Below are 6,000 nucleotides of genomic sequence, written 5' to 3' on the forward strand. Positions count from 1 at the left end.
ATTAGGTCCAAAAATGTTCCCCTCTCTAAAAAGGTTCTGTGTGTGACTATGCTTGTGTGTGTGATTTATGCAAAAAAATCCTGTCAAAATATTCTGCTTCATCAAAAGTCTAATTTACATACATTTTTGGGACACTGTAGAGGCTGATTAATATGACGTATCACAATTCAGAAGGAATGTTGACTGAAGCATTTTAGGAGTTTGGGATGCAGAAACACGAGGTAGATAAGCATATGGAGCTCAGTAAATGAAGCAGGAGGCTGCCTATTCTGCTGTGATTTATGTTCCTTGTGAGAACTTGATGGCTTTCTGAGATAAGAGATTTTGTTTAGAAAAATATCTAGTGCAATGGGAAAAAAACATTATAGGGCTTTATTCATCTTTAATAAGCCCAGCTACATCTTCCATCACCTTTTAGAGATATCAGAATTTGGGATTTATTAAAAAGAAAACTAGTAAGCTCTATAGTTTTATTTATAAATAAGTTTATAGGTAAGTTAAAATACTTGATCAAAAGCATTTAAAAAATATTTTTTATCCCCTGGATTTACAGAAACCACAGCAGTATTTCCCTTGCAAAAATAAAACTTACCAACTTTTTATAGTAGGTCTTTTAAATTTATGTGTTAACTTACCCATGCATCTGAAACTGGATTCGTTTTACATTTTCTATTTATTTATTTAATTCATTTTTATTAATTGGATAATGGATTTCTCCAGAGTATTTTAATATGAGAGAATCTCATAATCTTTTCCCTAACTGCTTTCTATATCACCAAAATAATGTAAACACCACTCTCCGGCCAAGTCCAAATGTCCCGCTAGTGGAAAAGTTTGTAACCTTCCTGACAAAAAATCACCTCCTACATTATTCACTCTGCCATAGCTCTGTTTAGTAACTTTATGGGAAAAAAAACACTGTTTCATTGTAGTGAATTGTTCCTTCTTACCCCCAGGAAGATCCACAACAATTAATTATTGGTTTGCAAGGGTTGATAGTCCAGAGCACAGGAGACCAAGAAAAAATTACTCAGTAAACCAGTGACAAATTACCAGGTGATAGAAGATTAAGTTCCCATTTTAGTTAATAGTAAGCTGGACAATACCATCTGTACATCTTCAAAAATATATGACTTACTAGACAGAAATTTATTTCTGGGATTAATCTGGAGTTGAATCTAATTTTCTGGCTTTTGGTTATAAGTTGTGCTCTCCTAAAAGTAGCTCAAAGGAATTTTCAGGCTACATAGGGAGACTTATAATGAATTTAGTCATCAGTTGGGGCAGGGATGGCAATGATTGCAGATGAACTCTGTCACAGTGTGAGACATGGATGTGGATTTTTATTTCCCATTTAATCAGGTTTTGAATATGCCTATCATGTGAGATACGGAATTGAAGTAGAACTTGCTGTTCATTCCCATATGTGCACATATGGGAATGAGTTATAAACCCACTTCCCTACTGGCATAGTCTAGACCAAAATTTTCAAGAGGTGTTCTGAAGACACTTTATTTAAATAATATTTCTTTTTAATAATTTACATCCAGTCTGCATCAGTTATTGGCAGAATTGGAGAGTAAAGGGAAAGAATCTTAAGCATCATCTTGTCTGAGGGTGATTTTCTGACAAGATTTCTGCTAAAGGTTAACTTGCAGGAAGGCACCCAGGAGGTCCAGCTCATGGGTGCTCACTGTCACCACTGGGTGTCTCACAAACCAGCTTTTTGAAGATGTGGGCAGTGATGATCTTTGCTGTGATTGCAGGAAGAAGATATTCAAACATCAGTAGCAGCTTACAAGAAGACAGAAAGCTGGATCTGTAAGTTACAGGGAGAAACAAAACTACCTGACACCTATCTTCAAAAATGTTGGCATGTGTACAACACCAACCTGAGGTTTACATCTCCTCTGTGAAGAAATTCAGCCATTATTGCTGCTTTACTACCAAAAATTATTTCTGAATAAAGCCCAGAAGAGTTAAAACCTCTCCTCCCTCCAAAAGGTTATTTCTCTTCCTTTATGTGCAAATCACCTTGGTTTCATACTTTGTCTGTACTGTGAATTTTTTCCATATATAGTTCAAATTTTTGCTACTGATCATGCAATCGTTTAATTAGCTCTGAAGGGGTTAATAGAGAAGTAAGAAAGTTCTGCTGCTAGAAGACTATACCTGAAACCATGCACTTTTGTGGAATTATGCAAAATCATCACACCAAAATGGCATTAAGGAAAGACAAATTAAGCAGGAGAGTAGTAGCCATGGGAGTTTTTAAAGTTAATCCACCATATTGCTGTAAAAAGGTTTGCCATCTGGATCCCAGTTTGCTACAATATTGAGGCTCCATGGCATTTCCTCCCCTTCATCTTCATTTTCAGTTATCCTCCATGGGAGAGCTGAGGAAGCTGTGCAGTACTCCAGTGCTGCAGCATGTGTGTGATACAGGATGCTCTCAGAAATCCCAGTTACAGTGTGTAAACAAATGACTGTCTTTATAACAACTCTGCAGCAGTTTGTGTGTCAGCAGCCTCTGATAGACTCACAGCCATGCAGCAGTAGCAGTCATAGAGGTTTTGGCACTCTAAAAGTACACAAAACCCAGCTCTTGATTTTTCCAGGCAGAAGATTTGAATGCTGTATGGCTTTACCAATCACTCTCGATTCCAATAAATCCATTAAGCTTTTGTGAGCTGTTTCAAATCCCCCTCTTTAAATCTGCTAAAGGCAAGCAACAGCTGCAGAGACCTCTTTGCATCAAACACCTCAAAACACTAGGGGGCTGGTGGGCTTGGGAATGGCAGTGCTGGGGCTGAGAGACTGAAACTTAACCAAACGCATCCGAGGCTCCGGGCGCCGCCTCTGACTCGCAAGGCAGAAGAGAAACGCATCAGCGGCTGCATTGGATCTGATCAACAAATCTGCTTTGAAGAAGAGGCAGCCAAGGGGTCAAAGCGAATTAACTCTCGCATCCTCCAACGCAGCGGTGGAGGTCAGGGAGGAGCCTGATGCACATTAAAGCAGAAGAGGAGACCTTATATGTCTTCAAGGGAATTAAACAGAGATGTTTGGGAGGAGGCTTTTCATTGGATATTTTTGTATGTTTGGTTTTTTTTGGTTTTTTTTTTTTCTTTTTGTTTTTTTTTTTTTTTTCTCCTAGGCTTTGGTGAGGGGAAAGGAAAAAGGTGTTTTTTCTCAGATATCTGTTGTTGTCACCATATACAGACAGGTTTTTTTCCTAGTGAGTGAAAATAAATTCCCCATTTTGGTTACTTTTCCTGGAATAAAGCCAGACTTTAAAGGAACAGAGCCAGGTCCTCAGGTCACAGAAATTCAAACAGCACCAAGGGAAAGTGAGATTTTGCACCAGTTTTCACCTCTGTAAACAATTTCTGTTCATGTAAACAATTTCCTACTGATTTCAGGAGAGTAGGCTGATTTCCTCTCCCTGGAAACAGGTTCTGACCCACTAAATTGTTCTTTCTCTCATATGTATTTAAATGTATTTCATGTCTGCAGTCCCTGCATATCTGCTGTGTGAAGGTGGGTGGATAGGAGGGGATGAGCACAAACTTTCCACCTAAGCCCCAGACTGATTCAGCTGTCATTAAAAATGACAGATGAAAGGGACAAATATTTTTCCCCATCCCCTGAGGAGGAGACACTAAGTGACAGCCCAGCCTGGGCTGAGGTGTGGAGCAGCTGGGAGGCTCAGCTCTCCAGCCAGGCTGACCTTGCCGGTGGTGAGCAGCACAGTCCAGCCTGCCTGTCCAGCCTGACTGAGTGAGACCAGTCTGCCAAAGAGGTGCCCCTGGACATTAGGGATGTTAAATTCACTTTGAGCATGCATGGATACATCCACTTGTCACTCTTTTGAGAGGCAGGTACCCCACAGCTCCGGGCACTTCCCAAGTACTGGGAGGATTAAAAAAAAAAATAATTACAAGATGCCTTAAGAGGGTTTCTGAGATGGTTTTGTATAACACAATTCCTCTCTCGTTGTTTTCTTCACTGTGAAGTTACAGAAATCTGCAGTTTGACCCATTAATAGAATATTTTTAGTAATAGAGAAGACACTGATATCTAGAGGCAGCTAGGATTATTTAACTTTTTTAGATGAATTACCTCTATACACACATGAACGTATGCTGCCTATGTAGTTTCAAGACCATTCTACTTCTACCTGCAAGGGAGGACCATCTCTGCTGCTCATAAAATTTTGATAAAGTACTGACAGGAGAATTTTCATAAGGAAAGATTACTCAAATCACTTTACATCATTAAAATACACTGAGATAATAGTGGGCTTCTCTGACCTTAGAAACATCCCAAAATAAGTTTTCAGTAAGTGAAAATAGAGGATACACCAAGTTAAAACTTGAGCACCATAATATTAACAATGTCTTGGATATGTTTTAAAGCTGTATAGCATTAGGGAAATACCATCCCATTAGAGACCAGCATCTGAACTGTACTTCATTTTGACTACTGATGATCTGTTAGCAAAAGAATCCACAAGTAAAAGCAACAGATCAAGTTGGCTGTGAGTAAATAACAGGTACAATCAGCTATGTACTGCAGTGTATGCTTATCTATAATGGGGTTTTTTTTGAGGAAACACTTATATATGGCTTATCACAACATCTCAGCCTGCATAATTCTTTGATCCAAAATCCCATCCCCTTTGAAAAGTCAGAATTATCATAAAAATCTTTGGAAAAAAATCTAAACACTATGAATATTCATGCTCTTCACAGCTGTTACATTTATGGAAATGCAATAACAGCAAACTTCTTCTATTTGGCAAAGACTTTTTACCAGATGAATATATGCCAGTAAAAGAATTTAAGTTAAGTAAAAAGCCTGGCTCACTCCTGTTTTCTAAAGAAGTGTGCTGCAGTCCAGAGCATTCTGAAAGTTAGAGTATTTTTTTCAATCTCAAAGCATGTATGCAAATTTCAGCTGGCAGTGCATACACAGCCCATATTTAATAAACACATCCTTTTGAAAGTAATGTTCCATGTCCACAGTTAAACAACCAATGAATGGACATTCTCCCCTGGTAGAAAAAGCAGCAGTCTATTTGCTTGTGATGCTGCATGCTGTCAGAGTTGTCATCTTTTCAGAAAGTTTATTCCAGACATTTACATTTACCCCTTAACAAACAACCACTATGGCTAATTGAAGGGGAAAAATAACCAGATTACCTGTCTGTTTATTCCTAATATTATGATTTGCTAAAGCCCTTCTCCATCAGCTCTCAGTGCAAAACTGCATATACCAGGAATGTCTGCAAGTGAGATGCACAGACAGAAACATTCAGCACAAGATGTAAGGTAAAGAGGATTGCAACCTACCTTCAGCAGTGTGCTCCTTCCTTGCCAGCCAGCCACTTCTCAAGAACGTGCACTACAGATGGGACTAGGAAAGTGATTTTAAATGGACTACTAATAAGTAGGTCCATGAAACCAGATGTGACAGCAGGGTGTCACTAGGTCCTTTTTAAACTTGCCTCCAGTGCTGTCTCCTATCTCCTCCAGACGGAATTCGACAGTTGCTGCTCGGATCAGAGCTGAAGAAGTGACGGTGCGTTCTGACTGCAGTTGCTAATGCTCCACTTTCAGGGAAAGCGCAGAAGTATGTGTGTGCCTGCACTAACTGCACACACTCATCAGCCTGCTACAAGCAGGGAGATGTGATATGCATACTGAAAGCTGTGCAGGGAGGAGTAGTTCAGACGCACACCCAAGCCTGTTCTGCTGGTAATTGCACCCTGCTGACCTCCCTGGGCTGGATCACTGCTGTAGAATTCACCAATAAGTCTATCAGTCAATAAGCAATGGATCTGAAACAGTGCATACAGGGAGGGGAGAGGAGAGGGCAAATGCATCTTCAGCCTTCAAACAAAAAACTTTCAAGATAGCTCGTTTAAATTTCTCTGCCCTTAACGTTCCCACTGCAAATGTCATGGCTCATAGTTGAAAGGAATTGGATTTCATTTTA

General features: G+C 39.5%; 1 protein-coding gene across 8 annotated transcripts in view; it reads right to left on the reverse strand.

The window, feature by feature from the left end:
• The window catches only part of TENM4 (teneurin transmembrane protein 4), a 1,541,819-nt gene extending 1,536,039 nt beyond the window's left edge, over positions 1-5,780 (reverse strand). For all 8 annotated transcript variants that reach the window (XM_031505163.2, XM_077781310.1, XM_077781309.1 and 5 more), the window contains exon 1: positions 5,355-5,780. The gene's annotated coding sequence lies outside the window, so the exon portion shown is untranslated. The remainder of the gene's footprint in view (positions 1-5,354) is intronic.
• Between the last annotated feature and the right edge of the window lie 220 nt (positions 5,781-6,000).

The sequence above is a fragment of the Lonchura striata genome, chromosome 2 (genome assembly GCF_046129695.1).
Source record: "Lonchura striata isolate bLonStr1 chromosome 2, bLonStr1.mat, whole genome shotgun sequence".
NCBI lineage: Eukaryota > Metazoa > Chordata > Aves > Passeriformes > Estrildidae > Lonchura > Lonchura striata.